The following is a 19,633-nucleotide window of genomic DNA, read 5'->3' on the forward strand; positions in this document are numbered from 1 at the left end:
CGCGGGCCGCCCCCAAGCGATGATGGACAGGAGCAGGAGCCAATCGCGGACCTTGGTGCGAAGGCTTGTGTTGCGGTGGTGAATGCGGTTCTCGAGGTGTGCGGGGTTTTATAGCTGCCGAGTGCAGCCGCGCTCCTTACAAGGAGAGACTGTGCCCAGCGCAGCAGGGCCCCCAGTGGGGAAGCTGTGGCAGAGCTGGCTGTCCCGGCCAGACGCTGCCCGTCCTCCTCTGATCCCCGCGGGAAGGACACGTGCCTGTCCATCTTGGAGTGGCGTGCTGTGTGCGGCTCCACAACGTGTCAAACACATGGCTTTCCCAAAACTGCGGGAACCTCTTAGCTTTTGCACCTTTATTAATCTCCCTAGGAGCTTTTCTCAGCTCAAGTCCATTGCAGTTCTCTGGTAAAATACCATCTCAATGGCCACAAAGTCACAGCATGTTGGGCCGGCAGCATAGCCTGCCCAGCGTGCTGATTTGGCATCTTTGGTTTTAACAGGCTTTGAACCTGGGCTGCAGCTGCTACTGTGGCACATCCCCTCCCTGCAATCCCCTTGTTCTTCTCTTTGCCTCCTGTCCCTTCCTGCCCTTCAGCTGCATGCACAGTGCCTTGACTGAGAGCATTCGTGGAGGGAAGGACGTGTGTTAATTCTAAGCATACTAAGCATACAAGATTACTGCACTTCTTTTGCCTTACATTTCTGATTATTACTTAACTTTTATACATTCATGAGTTTCTCTTCAAAACCTAGACTGCTCAGGTTACAGAAGGGTTGCTCTATCGCCAGATGACGAGGAACAAGTTTGTCACACTCTGTTTGTAGGGATAGACTACTTCCTCAAATGCAGTCTGCTCAACTTCTTTCTTAGGACCGCAGCAGTGCTGATGGAAGTTTTCTACCTGGTGTTTCCTTTCATCACTTAATTTCTATCTTTTAGGCTTCATGCATTTTCCTGTTCCTTCCCCCAGAAGATTTCCTTTACAATCAGTTTTTTCTCTTGATTCTCTTCATCCTTCCTGTCTCTTGGAAAGGATCTTCTGAGGCTTATGAGCCAATTCTCCTTCTGTGTTATGAAGGGAGACCACATAGCTGTGCAGGATAGACCAGTCTTGACATTTTAGGTTTCTTCCCCATCATGAATCTTTCATGCCCAAAGAGAGATCATTAGTAAACAGCAAAAGAATGTTAAAGGTAGAAAAAAAATGCAAACAGACAAGATGGGCAGAGGATGTCCACTTATCAACCAGATGTATGTTTACCTTTTCATAAGGTATTAAGTCTTCTGAAATGCTGGGAAAGCACTGACATCTTTGGTTTTGTTTCATTTTCTGTCTCATCACACTTGTTTTTTTTGTTTGTTTGCTTGTTTGTTTTATTGTCTAGATGATGCTGCAATTCCTGCAGCACATGAGCAGGTTGCTAGCTGACGTGGCGGACTTAAACCCTTGGAAAATGATAATATGTCTGAACTGCTATGAGATCATGAGCAAGTTCTGGACCTTCAACTGAAAGAGAAAGCCTGCTCAATTCCGGAGGCAAATTATTGACTTCAGAAGTAATGATTTAAAAATATATTTCATGGAGATACGTGCTTTACAATAATATCTTACCTGAACTGAGCTAGATCACACTTGGCTGGATTCAGATCATGTGAACCATTACGCATCTTCTCTTAGAGAAACAGTGCTGATTCCTAATGGTAAAGAGACCACAGAATTTCTTCCTACTTTCAGTCTCTCAGAAAGCCTCAATCCATGTTGCAGCTGCTAACTGAATAAATTTGTTATCATCTGAAATTTCACAGATTAAATTATATAATACATTATGCAAACATGAACAGATAGAGCAATAATCCAAAGTGATTTAAGAGATTGGAAAGATGAGACCATGTGTGAAAATGAGCATAGGGAAAAATGCACAAATAAAGCTAAGAACAAACTATGCTAAACATTCATATCTAATAGGAGAGAGAAATTAGAGCAGAACAGTTCCAAAAGATGATTATACGTTCACTGAATATAGTGCGCAGTGAAAATGAATGCACTTGCAATCACCTCTGGCAGTAAAACTGGCCACAGTAAATCCAGGCCTCACATAAAAACAGAGGAAATTACATGGCATGCATTCTAAAGCTGATGACACAATAAAATATTGGAAGCTCTTATTGCTTGGAAGATGCAGGGTATCTGCAGAAAATTGGCAAATAGTGGATTGCCAGCGATGGAGATACTAGTTTACAAAGAAGGATCAGAAGATTTAAATATGTGTAAGTTGGCACTAATGGTTATTTTTGGCAATTTTAATGATTTGACTGATAATAATAATCTAGAAACCATTTTGAACATTCAGGGATGGAGCTGTCATGGTAAGATTAAATCTTCCACAGTTTTAATCCCTGAAATGGATCTCTGAGGCATATAAAAGCCCCACACCTTGAAAGATGTAAACTCAACAACAGTGTTGTTCAATAACAAATGAAGAAATAAAAAGAGGAAAATGATTATTAAAATGAAAAAGGATTTTCTTTTTTTTCCCTAAACTATTGCTTCTTTTGATCTTGTTTGTGAAATAACACAGCTCTTTCCCACTCTAGATGCCTCTAAATGCCCTAAGATCCCAGTAAAGTTTATTAAGTTGACAGAACTTATATTTGCTAATCAGCACTGTCATAATTACTAGCACTATTTCTTCTGTTAAGCATTACATTTACATAATTTCTGAACTCAGACTTTAATTTTGTCCCCAGCTAGCACCAAAAGAAAGGTGGGTGCCTTGCGGAATGAACCACTGGTTGAGGTTTGTTGTGCTGAAGAGTGAAGTGCTGATCTAAGGAGCCTGTGTAACGAACGAGCAGATTTTTCTCTTGAATTGAAAAGCTCATTTGGTGTATTTTCGTTTATGTCAGCTGTAGCACCATGGAAAGGCAAAAGAGGCAATTCAGAAAAATTAAACTAAAATTATTTGGAACTTGATAGATAAAAACAATACCTTGAATTCTGCCCAAAGCCTCAGGAAAGTGGTGCAGCTCAGCGCTCACTGCTGTAAAGGTGGTGTTTTTTTAGTATCCAGATTATTAGTGATGTTCTAAATCGTTTCAGTCTACAAATAGACAATTGATAGTAATCTACTCATTGGATTAAAATAGAAATGGATGTAACAAAGATCCTTCCAGAATAGAAGTGTATTGATATTTCCAAACATTAATTTCAGAAGAAGAGCCAATAGCTCTTCTATGTTCAATGTAGATGCCAAGGTATCCAGGAAGAGGCATCGCCCCAGCACAACATTCTGGTTCTGATTCAACAAGATGCTTAAGCTGGTGCCTAATTTTATACAGTAGCCCTAAAGCTACTTCATCAAACATCAAATCACTTCATTGATTGTCAAATAGGAACTGTCTTCCACCAAAAGCCAGCACTTTGCAGATCTCTTGGTGTTTTGCTCATGCTGTAAAAATTAAAAAGCCCTGTTCCATCATGGTTGATGTGGGATTTGTGTGAAATGTGCTGTGTGAGATATGCTGTGATGTATTTGCATTCAAAGGAAATAACAGCAACAACAACAACAAAAGTATATAAATATCTTATGTTTATCTTATGTTTATAATGTTATAATTCTTAACAAAATACAGAGTCTTCATTTAGCTGTCACCTGCTTCGTATTCAATCTCCTTACCCTTACACGCATATAGTCACATGGCTCTTCCTGTCAGAATCCTGCTTTTGTTTTACCTTTTTTAATAATGCTCTATGCTTTGCTTTACTTTAGTCTTTATTGTTAATGTTTTATTTGCTCACTTTACTTACATGTTTAAGTTTTACTCCTTACCTGTCCCCTCTTTCTTTCTCAACAGGCAAATAAAATTTGCATAATCTGCAAAATTCTTCAGTTCATTAATTCAAATCTTATGTAATTTGGGATCGAGTACTCACCTTCGCAAGGCCAAACTCAACAGCTCTTCTTAGAAGTCCGTGAACCATTATTATAATCATTTAGTGTGCACAGATTTAGACTTCTGTAGCTACTTTGAAAGGTTTGATTATAAACCTTTCAAACTTCCTATAATTTCCTTTTGAGTCTCTAACATGAAAATGTAGAAGGTATCTTGCAAAGCAGATATCTGTGCTCACCATGTTTCCCATGTCTGTGAACTGTTAGTAAACTTACACAAGCATTGTGAAATTAAGCACTCATAGCTGAAGATATTCTAAAAATTAATACTTTTCTACTGCATTAATATGTACATGCTGCACATATATTTACCTCAGGTTTAATGGGATACTTGAAAATCTATATTTAACAGAAAAACAGGAATGCAGCACATTTACTTCAGAGGAATTTTAACTTTTGGGATTCCTTGATTGCTGAGTGCTTGATTTTAAAAGCTGTAGTTTGCATCTTTATTAGTGTAATTGGACTATTATTTTAAAATAAATAATAGTGATAGGTGCTTAGGAATATTTAAAATAGGGTTCTTTGGCTGTTCTATGTACATGCTTTTCACAGTTCAGCTTGACTGGAGCCAAATCCTTTACTAAACATACACTCTTCCTAGACTTTTCTGCAGAACTGTGAAGCTGTTCAAATTTAAGTTGGCCTTCTGCTTCAGGGGTTTAATCTATAGAGTGCTGTACCACAGTGATTAGACATTTATTATCTAATAGACCACGTCTAACTTTACTGGTCTGATCAATCATTCGGTATCTACTGAGGAACCAAACCAAGACATGAAGTTTGATACAAGATTTGTGAAGGGATAGTTGAAATTAGAGACCTATATGACATAGGTAAGTTGAGCTTCTTATGATAGCCTTAAGATATTACAACATAAGATAAGGCATCTAAATCCTTTAAGCTCCTCTGGAAATAACATACTTGTTTATACCACCTGCAGTATTCTTCAGGTTCTACATCTGTACAAGAAAAATACATAGTGCTCTTTTTTGATATCAAGTAACTATAAAGTTATTTGAATGTATTCTATAGTTCAATATTCAGTGATTCTCTATTTTATTACAGTAATCAGACAAAACAGAAGATCACACTTGTTTTTACACTGTCAGTATTTTTTCTAATGCAGAAGAGGCATTTGTTAGTAGGGAATATGGAGTCTTTGGCATTTTGGGTCCCAATCCTTCAGTGAAGCTAGTCATGCACCTGCTTACTTTGTGCACAAATCACTCTAATGAATTCTAAAGGACTATTCATGTGCATAAAGCTAAGCCTGTGTGTAAAAGCCTTTGCAAGACTGGGCCTAGGTTGTAAGTTTGATAATGACCTGAGGCTGATTGAACAAGAGAGAACAAGTAGCCCTTTTTAAATGTTGAGAAGTAAAACTCCAGTTAGCTGCACAGGTATGGGTGATACTATTAAAGCTCATACACGTGGAATTCTCCAATCTGAGCAAGAAAAAATGACAATAGGCATTTCATATCTTTTCTTGTTTACATTTTACAATACTGCATCTTCTCTAAAACTTTTTAACTCTTGGTTTCATCTTAATTACATTATGGCAATGAGTTCCATTTGAATCACTGTATTTCAAGAGCTTCTATATTTAAAATTCATATAAACATATGTATATATTACGTATTTGTGTGTGTGTATGTATATATGTATGTATGTATAAATGTGTGTGTATTTACATCACCTGTTTTAAAGAGTGGATCTAGTTAGAGAATTATAAATGTAAGAAGACATACCTGCGCTCTTTCAACTTTTTTTTGCTGAGGAGAAGACAAGACATCAGCACTATTTCATGTGAAAAGACTTTCCGTGTTTGGTAGTTCTCACCATGCCATATTCTAGCTTGTCCTGCAAGTACTTTGTGTTGCACTGCAGCATTTTATGTTCTCAGAGGCAGCGTATCACCTGTGGGAGCCAACCACCCAATAATATTAGTTCTTTGAGATGCTTGCACTGGGAACTTTGATGGAGTTTGATAATGTTTTTAATGCATTTGACATTAAATGTACAAACAGCACTCCTAAAATCACTGCTTTAAGTTTTTAACTTGGTGTGAAAAATCAAGGCGATTGCATAAATGTAAGCTAAATTTCCTGCCCAGTGCTATAGAGTTTGTCATTTAATATGCTGAGTGTATGAAATAGAGATGTTTATCTGCTATCAGAAAAGATAAACATTTCCTTTTGCAAAAAGCTAACTGCGATTGTTGCCTGATCCTGATCTATTCCCTGTTAAAACTGTCACTCTGCTTGGGGGCCTTTAGGTAACATCAGCTGTGAAATGTCATCTGTTTGTTCCACTCACTGATTCTAGTTTATTAGGAAGATGATGATGTTAAGATGAAGTTGGCAAAAAAATAGGGAAAGAGCCTTAGTTTTGCAGCTTGATCAACTATTTATCACACTAGACCAGCTCATCAAAAATGTCCTGTTTTCTCAGTTACAGGATGAATTTAATAATCTCAATTGGGTGAAGAAGTAAGCAGATTAGGCAAGGAAAATTCATACCAAAGATGCAGAGGGTGAAAGTTATAGTCCTGGGACCACCACTGCTGATTTTGTCCTAGCTATTGGAGCTGGGGACATGACAGACTTTTTGCTCACTTTCATGCAATAAAGGGATTGAAGAAGATACCTCTGTAAGGTGCAGTGCTCCTTTGCAACTCTTTAATTATTCTTATTAATTAAACAAAGAAAAAATATATGGAGTTGGAGAGTATTTTGCTGTTTTCTAATTTAGCAGTTCATGCTGAAGTTTCCTTTATGTTCTTTCTGTTTTTATGCAAGCAGCCTAGGAGATGGACGTTTGACAGGCCACAATAGACTGCTCCTTTCCCAGGTATCTCCTGCTTGTTTCCTTTATCTGTGAATAGGAAATGGCTTACAGGCACCTGTGTTATGAAGGTCCCAGGGGCAGCTGCCTGACTAGTGAATGCCTGATTATGTGTTAACATGCTTTGTCAGATATTGGCAGAATCTGTTCTCTTCTTTTGCCTTTTCAGTGAGGGTACCATTGACAGACTGGCTACCCATTTATAGAAATGTTGTCCATCAAACTGTGAGGAAGGACAATGGTGTTTTTCTGTGGCCAGTGACTGTGGGAAACTTTTCTTTGGCTATTCAGGCAATTTTTGTAGCTTGCTCTGAAGAGGAGAGACTGATGAGTGCAAAAAGTACAATTAAGCAAAGCCAGACTTCAATTGAAGGCTGTAGTGTAGTCTGCTGTTCTCATTTTTTTATTTGGAAAAAAATCTATGGGTTTTCACATTGCTGTGTGGCATTCAGCGGGGGGCTATTACAATCCTAACTTTTTTTCTAGACCACCTAATTCTAAGTAAAAATTAAATGTAATGAGAGCCACTTGGAGTTCTGAATATTTTAAAGCATAATTCCCACAGAAGGGTTTCGACCTAAACTGCAGAGAGCATCAGTTGGCTAATTATAGCTGCATTTTATATTACAGCAGGTGTCAGATGCAGTCATCTCAATAAAGTCCACATAATACTCTGGAAAACAACAAAAGCTTTTCTTTGAATGTGGGTACTAATTTCTGCTAGGTGTCATATGAGCTCTGATACTTCTTATTGGCATTAACAAGAGCACTGCAGCACTCACACATGCTTTTTGCTTAGGTTGAATTGATACTGTGAAGCACTTGCTAGTCAGCCTTGGCAGATGTCAGTAGTTAATACTAGTGTTGCAAAGGTTGGTATACAATGCAAAAAAACTTACGTAAATACTTCTAGATATGGACTGGTTTTGAGAATGAGTATGATCCACACGCCAGCTTACTTAGTAAAAGCTAAATAGACAACAGCAGGATAACTGCCTTTTCTTCAGTTTCTATCTTAAGTAATTTACAAGGGCAGATAAGAAGGCAGTAAGCTAGGTGAACAAGAGCATTAAAATTTATAAGCACTTCATGATTTCATACCAATTTCCCAATCCAATGTAAACAGCAAGTTTGAGTTTCTGAAGTGATGGGAGAGAAAGGTATTTCCTAAGTCTTGCAACTGAGATTCACTAGAGATTTTGTCCTCAGAACAACTTGCCTGTGAAGAGACTGCAATCTATAGGCATTTGATGGTCACCTAACTTTTTAATTAAAAGATCTGATTCTGTGATTTCAAGGGGAATGTGTTTCAAAATATTCATGAATCACTAAAGTAAATACTAAAATAGGTAGCTTGCACAGAAGCCCTTGAATACTAGGAATTGTGATGACACTTATGTGGAATTGCAGGCACAATAGGCATGGTGAAAAGCACAGATGGCAAAGCTTGCCCAGCTGATTGTGCTTGGCCTAATTGCATGTTAGGCCATGCAAAAGGGGCACATCTCAGACTTGTCTGATACCCTGAGATACAGTAAGATAGGAGAAGTCTCAGAACAGAACTGCAGGGCTGAGTTGTAAGGGACTTACTACTTTGGAAGGGGACAGGATGTGCCTGATTCAATAACAGACTAGGTGAAGGGCTTCATCAATAAAAGTAACAGAATCACAGGGATCATCTAGTCCAACCTCCTGCTAAAGCAGGTTATCTAGAGTAGGTTACACAGAAAAGTATTCAGGTGACTTTTGAATGTCTCTGGAAAAGGAAGTTCCACAGCCTCTCTGGGCAGTTTGTTTGAGTGCTCTTTAATCTGCATAGTAGGTTCTTTCTCATGTTCATAAGAAACTTCCTCTGTTCCATTTTATGGCTGTTGCCCATTGTTCTGTCTTTGGGAATACTGAAAAGAGCCTGGCCCCTCCACTTGACTCCTGCCCATTAGATATTTATAAACATTGATAAGATCCCCACTCAGTTTTCTTTTCTTTATACTGAACAGTCCCAGCCTTTCCTCGTAAGGGAGATATGCCAGGACCCTAAATCATTTTTGTAGCTCTCCACTGGTTCCTTCTAGGAGGTCCCGGTCTTTTTTGAACGGAGAAACCCAGAACTAGACAACGTATTTTAAATGTGGCCCCACCAGTGCAGAGCAGAAGGGGAGGATTACCTCTTCAACATGCTAGCCATATTCTTCTTAATGCATCCCAGCATACCATTGGCCATTCTGGGCCACAAGGGCACACTGCTGGTTCACAACCAACCTGTTGTCCACTGGGACACCCAGGTCCTTCTCAGCAGAGCTCCTCCAGCAGGTCAGCCTCTAACCTGTTCTGATGTATGCCGTTATTCCTCCCCAGGTGAAGGACTTTGCATTTGCCCTTGTTGAACCTCCTAAGGCCCCCATCCATTCAGCTGTTCAGATCATCCAGGTTAATGCCAAATTCCCAGCTGCTCATGTATGAGGAATGCAGAGGTTTTAGAAGTAACAAAGACAATGAAATAAATCTTTTATGTTTAAGATGTAATAAACAGTCAACTGAACAAAACAAAGCCACAAATTCCAGTGACTTATCTTAGCAATTTCATTAGGAAAAACTGTCACCAATTATGAAATATGATTTAGTATTTTTAAGTACTACAGAATAGTTTAAATGGTTATTTTATGGATATTACATCATCGCATATCAAATAAACTAAACATGTAGGATAAGCCTGCTTTTCTCCCAAATACCACGTGCAATGAGTACTTTATAAAAAACAAATGGTAGTAAAATAAAATAAAGTTATCCATTTAAAAATACACGCATTTCTAGAATTTCATATATAATCATTCAAAATCTTTCAAATACAATTAGAAAATTAATATATATATTCAATATAGCCTCTAAAACTGGACAAAAAAAAACAGCAAAAAACAACAACCGAGGTACAGAAACCAAATACAGAGCTATAGAAAAGAAAATGAAAGGAGAAATAAATACTTAGCTAATCTTCTTTTTTCTGGATGATATCTTGGGAGCAGAGGGCTGTGAGAGACCTGCTTTAGCTCTCACACATAAGTTCACCTCTAAGAAAAAGACATATTAAAAGGGCTGAGAACAAAAGCCCAATTGTAAAAGCTCAAGGCATGATTGCCATTATACAAGGGAATTTACTAATTTACTCAGTTTATCCCACATAGCCTGTCTCTGAATCTCACTCATATTAAGGGCAGCCCAGCTCAACTTGGAAAACTTTGATGACTTCTATAAAATCTAGGAAAAGTAAGCAAGAAGTAGAGGTAACTACGGGAATTTTCAACGTAATCATACTCTGGTTGTCTCCCTTTTAGCCCAAAAAGCAGAAGGAGATCACCAATGTAATACATTGTTTTGCATTATTTCTTTTCCCTGTCTTAAATCTCTGTTGTTGATATGTGTTCCTATGTGTTTGATACAGAGCTGGGTATCAAAGAATAAAGCCTCTTTCTGCTAGTTGATTTTTGTTTTTCATTCTAGGTAGAGAAGGTAAGCGGTAGTTATCAGCAAGTAGAGATGCTGTTCTAAGAAGTTTCTCCCAACAGTGTCACACAGAATCTATTATTCTCTGCAGATTACAAAATCCTAATGTCTTCTCCATGTAATGTCCAAGAAGATTCTTTGGAAGCAGGCATCTGACAGACAGTTCCTATTGTAATGATGATTACTGCCCTATACATAACATGAGTTTTAGGTGTGTAAATCTCAATTATTCTAAAATGTGAATGAGTCCAGGTTAATTCTGCATATCACCTACTGTGAAAATTGCTCTGGTGGTAAGCAAAATCAACTATTCTGTTACCTACAGTTCTTGATATTAGAGATTATATGAAATCTACTGTATTCTCCTTTCTCCACAGTTATTGCCTCTACTTCTCCCTTTTTACTCTAAGATTATGGGGATGTGATAGCACAATACAGGCAGCACAGATGACAGCTGAGGGTCTGTATCTGCCAGGTGTCTGCACAACAGCTGAGTCAGTATATACAGCTGAGCGTAGCACAGTTTCTGACATAAATGCACATCACCTTTTCTCCAAATCAGGGCCTTGCATAACCTTTGGAAGAACCTCTGGCAAATTTTAGAGTCAAGTACACAGTACTTTGACAGGTGGAAGTCTTGCTTTGATTTCAATGTAAATGCTTGTAAGGCTGAAATATTTTCTACATTTGCTATTGTTGGATACAAAGAATGGACTTAGGTAGAACATGAGGAAGTTTAGCTCTCAGCATATAAATAATCACCTATACCCAAATAAAGTTTACAGAAAATCTGCTCAGGTTTGCTGAAAGGCTGTAGAAAGAGAGGACTACTCTTTAGAGCCAAGGAGGAGGCACTATGACAACTAGGAGAGGAAAATTGGTTCTTGTAGTGCAGCACGAATGATGTCATTTTGGGCTCAGAAACTGCTTTCCTTTCAGTGAGGTTCAGATACATCCAACAGCTCCTTCCTGACTGTTGAGGTTGACAAATCAAATGTAGTAGCTAGAGAAGTGGTGTAATGCAACATATTTACTGTCTCCTGACAGTAACACAAGTAGATATTCTTTTCTGTAGATAGTGCATTATGCCAGTAGACAGTGCAGATAAAGGCTCTTCCAGACTGATCCTGCTGGTCCTGCAGTGCAAACATATGCAAAAGATGGGAGAATAGGAACTTTGTTTGAAGAGGGAAAGAAATCTGATGAAGAAAGGGACCAAGTGGTGGATCATGTAAGAAAGTTTGGGAAAATATTGCGATTTATAGATATAAGAATTTCAGTTTGCCTAGGGAACAACTATAGGTAGAAAATGTGAGAGGAAGCTCTGGGCATGGTGTCTATTTTAAATGATAAAGTTAGGGGGGCAGAAATTAAGAAAACGCCTCATATCTGAGAAGTCGTTGTTCTCCAATAGTTTTTTATGCAACATTACTTACGGTCTGCGTGAAACATTGCTGTTTACAATGCTATAGAACCAAACAGACTGGGGAGTTTGGGGGTGTTTTTCTCTTGAGCAGCTTCACAAGATCAGCTTACAGAAAGAAGCAGATGGTGGAAAGTGTGAAAAAAGAAGCATGTAGGAAAAACTGAAAATTTCCGGAGTTCTATAGATCATCACAGCTATCAGGGAGATGGTTTGTGCATAAAAGTATGGCAAGATCCCAGTAATGTTAGTAGTGATATATGTCATTCCTAATGATTTTTATTTTATTTTATTTTATTTTATTTTATATTATTTTATTTTATTTTATTTTATATTATTTTGAGACGCAGGGACTTAGCTTAGCTTATATAATACTGCTAAGAAATGACCTATGGAGTATGGGAGAATTTTATCCATCTGTCCAGACCAATGAGAGTGAAGCAATAGTGCTTCTTGCTCTGGGTGAAAGATATGTCTTTCATGGAAGCTCATTTCTTTCATTAAAGCAGAAAATAAAAAGATTTTGTATAAGTTGAAACATTTGAAAATATGTCTGTGAACATAGCTTCATTTTATTTTGGCTGTGTCATGAAAGACCATGAAATATCTTCATCTATCCTTTCATTAAATCATGCTATCTTTCAATATGTTTCAAGGAAAGTCAGGAACTTGGAATATAAAAAATGTATACAAATATTTTGCAAGAAATATGCATGTGAAGGTTCAAACAATTATCCAAGGCCTGAGTACTTGAAGAAGTGAGAGACTGTTAAATTATTATGATCTTAAAATTAATTACTGTAATACTTTGGAGAATACATTTTTCATAATATAGAACATATTTTATAATTTCTATTATGGTTATCAAGGTCATTTAGTAACAGAATGCAAAATCTTATTTTTCTTTCTCAGACACCATCAGGTGCATAAATTCTATACCTAATGTACAAAGACATTTAAAAATCGAAATTTGTTAATGAAGATTTTATGTCTTTGCCCAATACCACACAATAATTTTTTTTTTTAATCTTGTGAACAGAGTTTAACAGGCTCAGTCTGGCTTTATTCCACTAGTATAAGTCATTTCCAAAAGTGTACTGCTTATGTATTAAATACCATGCACAACAAGTACCCTCACATTCCTTGGAAATGAATTTTAAATTCACATTTATTGTAAGTGCTTTGGGACAAGAACCATCTTTTGTTATTGAACAATGGAAATGGGATCTCAGTCCATAATTGGGGCTCCTAAGCACTGTGGATTCTTTCATCAATGTTTCTCATTCTCTTTCTCCCTCTCTTTGTACCTCTGCAGATTATACCAGTGTTTACAAAGGTTGGGATCCCCTGCATCCTCACCAATCTTTACATTTGCCCAAGAATAAAATTCAGCTTAGTGCAGCATGCTACACAAAGATAAAGCGGTGACAGATTCTGATACACTTGTGCTTTTCAAAACTAGAGAAGCGGATTCCATGTGTAAACCCTATCCTAAAACTGTGTCCAAAGTGAAAAATTATACCAGTCTTGGTAAAGAAAATGGGAGCAGGATATTTAAATAGTGATGTACTTGAGCAATCTCTTATACACTGTAACCAGAAAATGCTCTAATAGCCTAATTTTCCAATTTTTATCTTCTGAAATTTTCCTTTCAGAAAAATCTCACGTCTTTGTTAATCAAAAGTTGTCATTTGTGTCCTTGGTGACATTCAGTCTTCTTCACATGTATGGTTTTTTATGGATATTGTTTAAAACTGTAATACTGAATAAGAAAACATATTTCTGAATGCTTACTTTTATGATTCTATTACTTGAACAGACATATATACACATAAGTTATACATTAAGCACTGGATTATTAAACTTTAATAGTCAATTTATACATGACATATCTGTGTGATCGAACATAACATTTTTTTTTCTAAAATGAGTGCACTTAGGTAAAATATTGAAATTATTTGTATTTTATTCAGTGACAGTGATTCTATAAAACTAGAAATAAGTGAAATTATCAAAAACATACATAGAGCCACACAAAATCGGTCATACTGACAAAACATCAGTCTCATTTTAAGGTCTGATACTTTAGCTGGTAGTTAAGATGAGCTTTGCCACTGAAAGAATGTTGTGACCATAATGCTTATTTCCCAGGAAGGAGTGGTACAGCAACAACTATTCAGTCACAGGTTCTTAGATTGTCTGTAATAAAGGCAACAGAAATCATCACAATTACCTAGTTGGACCTCCCACATGATGTAGATCTAAAAATTTCCTGAAATTAATTCCTTCTGAAATTAGAGCCCATTTCAGAAAGCGTGCTGTTATTTGTGATTGTAAAATTTCTAGACGTGAAAAATCTACCAAAACTCCATATATGACACTTGAATCTATTTCCACCCCTCACTGCCTCATGATCAGGGATACTTTCTGCTAAACTGATTTGCCCAAGTCATCAACTTAGAAATATTTCAGGGACCTTTAAAGGTCATCTGGCCCAATTTCTCTGCAGTGAATAGGCACAAGTACAGTTAGATCAGGAGCTCAAAGGCCCATCCAGACTGAGCTTCAATATCTCACAGATGGGGCATCCACCACCTCTCTCAAAAACCTGTTGCATGCCTCCCCACCCTTATCATAAAAGAACTTTTTTCTTATATCCAACCTACATCCCTTTTCTTTTAGTCTGAAACCATGTAGGATTTCCAAGATCTCTTGAAGAAAGAGGTCTACCTTGTATTCTTCTTGTGAGTCATTTTTAGAGCATTGTTTCTAGTAAGTGATTTGGAGAGTGTTCATATTCCTAGATAAAGCCTATGTCAAGGATAATTGTTAAAAATTTTCCTACATACTTTCCTTACTTTAATACTTCTACCCTCCCTCGTGTTTTTGCTGGTTAGGATTTTCTTTATCAAACACTCAAAAAAGTAAGATATTGAAAGGTAATTTGATGCTAACATATGAACTATATCATTTATGTCTCAAATGTGTATGCCCATAGGACTTGGAAGAAATCAAAAGCAAAATACTGCTATGCAAATTAATTCACTATTTTGTCATAAGATTTCTAAAATTGCAGTCTGCTATAAATTTGTTTGGAGGATATTTTCTATAATAGTGATTTTCAGAATGAAGTTTGAGCTGAAATCTCAAACTGCTACTGATATTGGAGAAGAAAGAAAAGCATTGGAGAAAGAATTAGAAAAGAAATTTTAACTAAATATATTCTGTTTTTAAATGTGCATTATATAAATATGTTCTTGAGTCTTATAGTATTGATATGCTTAATGTAGAACGGTACAGTAAGTGACTTTACTGAATAAACTTTATAGTACTCTGAATTAGATTGATATCCATTTATCTGAACTGGATAATTCTGCATTGTAAAAATATATTTCTCTTGAACGTGCTGCATGATTATTCTTTGATACTCCAATTACAGTATATCTTAGCTAAAAATGTCAAGAACAGTGGCCTCACAGTCTTGGGTGTCTTCATTTGTTTGTGCTGAATTCGGGACTTTTTTAAAATCAGACTTCAAAGATACAAGTACTTATCTGTTTTCTGTAGGGCAAGTGTTTCAAAGATTTTTTGCTCCAGCATCCAAGCATAAAGATACTCAAAATCTTCAACTGTTCTTGGAAATTCTTGATTGTTTCATTTTTTCCCTTTGTTTGAAGCACTCAATTTTCTGGTCTAGGAATACAAGAAATTTTAAATGGTAGAGTGAGAAAGTTGAATGGATCTGAGTTGTGTAAGTCAGAACACAGTACTATTGAAGTGATGAGAAGGTTGAATTTAAAAAACTGTGTCCTGTAATTATCGTATTACCTTCTGGTGAATAAGTTACAAAAAACGTTTCTTTTTTTCCTTGTGAATGATGTTTCTTTTCATCAGAATTCAGTGAGTTTATGTTTGAAGAGGCTGAGCATTCTATTCTCTATAAATCATTTCAGCACCTGTATAATTCCATTTACTTTAACAATAAGGTTTCAGTATCTGCATAGATTTGTATATATACTTAAGTACTCTCTGGGAACTTAAATAATGTGGTTTTGGATAGCCTGATCTTAGTATTTCTATTCTCACTAATACATATAAAATGCAAATGCAAAGCCCTATCATTAATACCCATGTTGTTCTACTCCTCTTTGTTTCAGAATAATAAAGTTTTCCTCTTAAAAAATATTTCTTACATTTTGTTTACCAGAATCATAATACTCTATATTTATCATTTATTTGAGGTTTTCCTGAATACTCTAGAATATGAAAACCGAATGTTTGCTACTTATTGGTTGCTCTGATTATGTATAACTTTAAAGAAATCCGGAATGTAGTGAAGCATGACATTTCATTCCTGAGGTAATATTGTCTATCCTTCATCAAGCTGTGCTTTTCTAAATGGTACCCATTTAATCTCCAAAAATGCTCTTTGAGATTCTCTCCTCCCAAAAGGCATCCAAACTAAATGGTCTATAATTACCTGAAGTGTTCCTAGAGTCTGTCTTCAATAGTGACATTACGTTGCCCTTTTCCCAGCCATTAGGTCTTATTCTGAATAGAATAATTTTGCAAATTGTCTGCAAAATAATAGCACCTGTACTTTTAAGAAGAAGCATTGAATATTGGTATCTATTTACTAGCAGAATGTTGTTACTAAATATCACTGTATTGTCATACTATATTATAGATGAATTATTTATTTCCTTTTCCTCATACAGTATCCATTATGTTTCACCTCGAAAATTCTCACTTGAGATATTTGCTAAAAATGCATATTTGCATGTTGCATTTGGTTGCATGTAGTTATTTATAATAATTGTCCTTAAAAAGAAGTATTGTTTTACAAACAGGAAAAGAGCTATATTGCTTTTTTTAATACATTGGCTTATAAATTAAAAGATAGCCTTCACAGAGCAGATTTAAAGAGAAAATAATTTCCTTGCTACTTAATATATAATTTATTCCATTTGAAGTATTTCAAAATTAGACTAAACTAAAAAAAAATATTTGAAAATCTAGGTGTAGGAGACACATAGAATAATACTGCAGAAAAATATATGTATTGCAAATGCTTCCAGTTCACCTGTACATGACAAGACCAGTATGCTTTAGCTACCTAGGCCGAAACCTAGAAACTTGCTAACACAGGCCCTAAAGAGTCTTATCTTTTTCAAATACATTAAAGTTATTATTTGGAGTGCTATCTGTTTGTACCAGATGATATACCAGAATAGGAATTTAAGCCTAACTGTCCTATTGGTGTCCATATAATCAAACAGTAGCTAACACAGAACTGACATTTGAAATGTTGCAAGAGAAAAAATGTCTCTACACTGCATAACAGAGGATACAAGATAATAGCGAAATGCCAGATACGAACAGTCACTATGAAACTGCTGCTGGGATTTGCAAAGTCAGTGCTGACTCCCTGACCACATGTATACTCCTGTCGCTTCCAAATACAAAGTAAAATATTTTTTGTTAAACTGCTTTCCATGAAAATGAGGCAATCTGCACATGAGATCAATTACTAACATCCAGTTAATGCTTAACACTTTGCTAAGAAATGATGATGTCTAAGCCTTCTATTTTGGTTAGTAATTTTTGTGAGGTTTTTGGTGGTTTGTTCAATATATTGCTACAGCACTTCATTTGCAATACAAATTTTTCATTTTAAATAATTCATACTTAATTACAGTAGTTGTCAGTTTATGTGGTCCTTTTCATTCTTGAAATGCTTTAGAAACATTAACTCCCACAAAGTTTTGAGAAGCAATTAAGTATTAATGTTCCATTTTTACAAACAAAAAAACAGAGGTTGGAAAAGCATTTCTGAATATCAACTATGAAATTAGGCACTGACTAGATAGATAGAGGATCTAATTTTCAGAGGCACTGTAGAAATTTGCATATTCAGAATAGAAACTTTTGGCCTAGTAGCTAAATTCCTAAACAATCTCAGATACCAAGATACTGAGCATCACAAATTTTTAGATATCTGTAACCCAATCCACAGGTGTGTAGTAATCACCCAACTACCTAGGATCAAGATATGATAGTTTATTAGCTCAAAACAATGCAGCAAGCAAGCAAGAGTCTGCATGAACTCGTAAATATATGCCCTAAGTGTCTGTTTATAACGATATTTAGGGTTCACCTTGAAGTTACTATCAAACAGTTTGAGCCACGTGAGACAATATTTCCTGCTTGCATGTCATTTGATATAAACCAAAGCTGTTTGCACCGTATTTCTTTTTCATGAGGAAGAAATATCCCAAGTTTCCTTGTGCAATACTGCTGTGAATCATTCGGCAGCCTTGTCTCTTCTAAGATAGCTTCCATTTTATAAATAGGAGGAAGGACAGAAGAGTTGGAAGTAAGGAATGGCAAGCTGACGTATTCCTGATGAGACTGTACAAGTATCTGCTAATGTGAATTTCAAGTTGGAGGAGAAAAACATTGCAGAGTATTATTGTCAACAAGTTTCACACTGTGAAGTTTGACATTTTCCAATACTGAGTTAGATGGCTATTCATCATGTTTAAATATTCACAAGTCCTAAAAATGTGGGTCCAGGATTGCAGGTAATTAAAACTGATTCCTAGCTATCAGTGTAGGCATGACTACAGGCTTATCCAAAGTCACACAGTAAAGCTGGTGCCACAGCTAAAGTCAGATGATAGGTTTTCTACATTTATCCCAGACCACTGCACTTTAGTTCTCCGAAAGTCTAGATATAAAATCATTGATCATAGAATCATTATGGATGGAAAAGACCTCTAAGATTATCTTGTCCAAATGTCAACCCATCACCACCCATCTAACTCAGCACCCACTCCCTATCTCCCATCTACAGGGTTCTTGAACACCTCCAGGGACAGTGACTCCACCACCTCCCTGGGCAGCCTGTTCCAGTATCTCACCACTCTTTCAGAGAAGATTTTCCTGTTATCCAAGCTGTACCATCCCTGGCGCAACTCGAGACCCTTCCCTCTTTTCCTATCAAAATGTAAAAGTTGAGTATTGCATCCAGCATTTAAGAAAAACAAATAACAATGATAAAGGAGGAAAAACTGATATGCAAATTGTTAAGATTATTTATATACATACTATTAGCAAAGGATTACATGCATCGATGAATCAGCAGTTTTAATCAGATGAAAATACTTTTGAGCACAGTTCCAGTATGATGAATATGCTAGAGTTGTAGATCACCAGGAAGAAGATTAATATTCTGTGTATAATTATACACATTTCTTCTCAATTCTTTTTTAGAAGATAGCAACTAGAATTTAAAGCAACAGTCATTCCATGAATTCACTTCACATAACCACAAATAAAATGTACAAGGAAGCACCTGCCAGCTTCCAACATCTCTTTACAAGACATTTTGTGCTTAGTTTCCTGTTTACTCCCAGCATGCTCCCCCAAGCCTGGTCCTATTGCCCCTCCTTTAGCATCCTGCTTCTATTCTCTTTCAGGCATGGAGAGGCTCCTGTCCTGTGACAAAGAAGTGCGTGGATGTCATCCTTGCTGACAGTGGTCTCACCTCTGTTCCTTGGATAGATATCTTCTTGTAACTGCGTCATGACCCTTCACAATGAATGTTTCTGCTGGTCCATTTGTAAAGAGGCATGCACTGAAATGAATATATATTTGCAGACTTTCTGAGAGTATGACTCTTCAGAATATTTGATGCCTTCCTCTTTCTTCAGTGGGTAAAAAAGTCTACTTTCTTCTGTGTAACTACAAACTGTGTAGATGATCATTTCTATGAAATTTTAGCCTTGCTTGAAAACTTTATCATCTTTTTCTCTAGCTTACCTGTATATTATCTTGCCCAAAGAGTTGATCTCTGCATAGCTGTAGCTCTCTCCAGAAATACGGTCTCTTCCATCCAACTTCTGTCAAGAA

General features: G+C 36.5%; 1 protein-coding gene across 1 annotated transcript in view; it reads right to left on the bottom strand.

Moving 5' to 3' along the window:
• Positions 1–19,633, bottom strand: part of MBIP (MAP3K12 binding inhibitory protein 1) — an 80,240-nt gene that overhangs the window by 12,771 nt on the left and 47,836 nt on the right. The window lies entirely within an intron of this gene.

Source organism: Meleagris gallopavo, chromosome 5 (assembly GCF_000146605.3).
Source record: "Meleagris gallopavo isolate NT-WF06-2002-E0010 breed Aviagen turkey brand Nicholas breeding stock chromosome 5, Turkey_5.1, whole genome shotgun sequence".
NCBI lineage: Eukaryota > Metazoa > Chordata > Aves > Galliformes > Phasianidae > Meleagris > Meleagris gallopavo.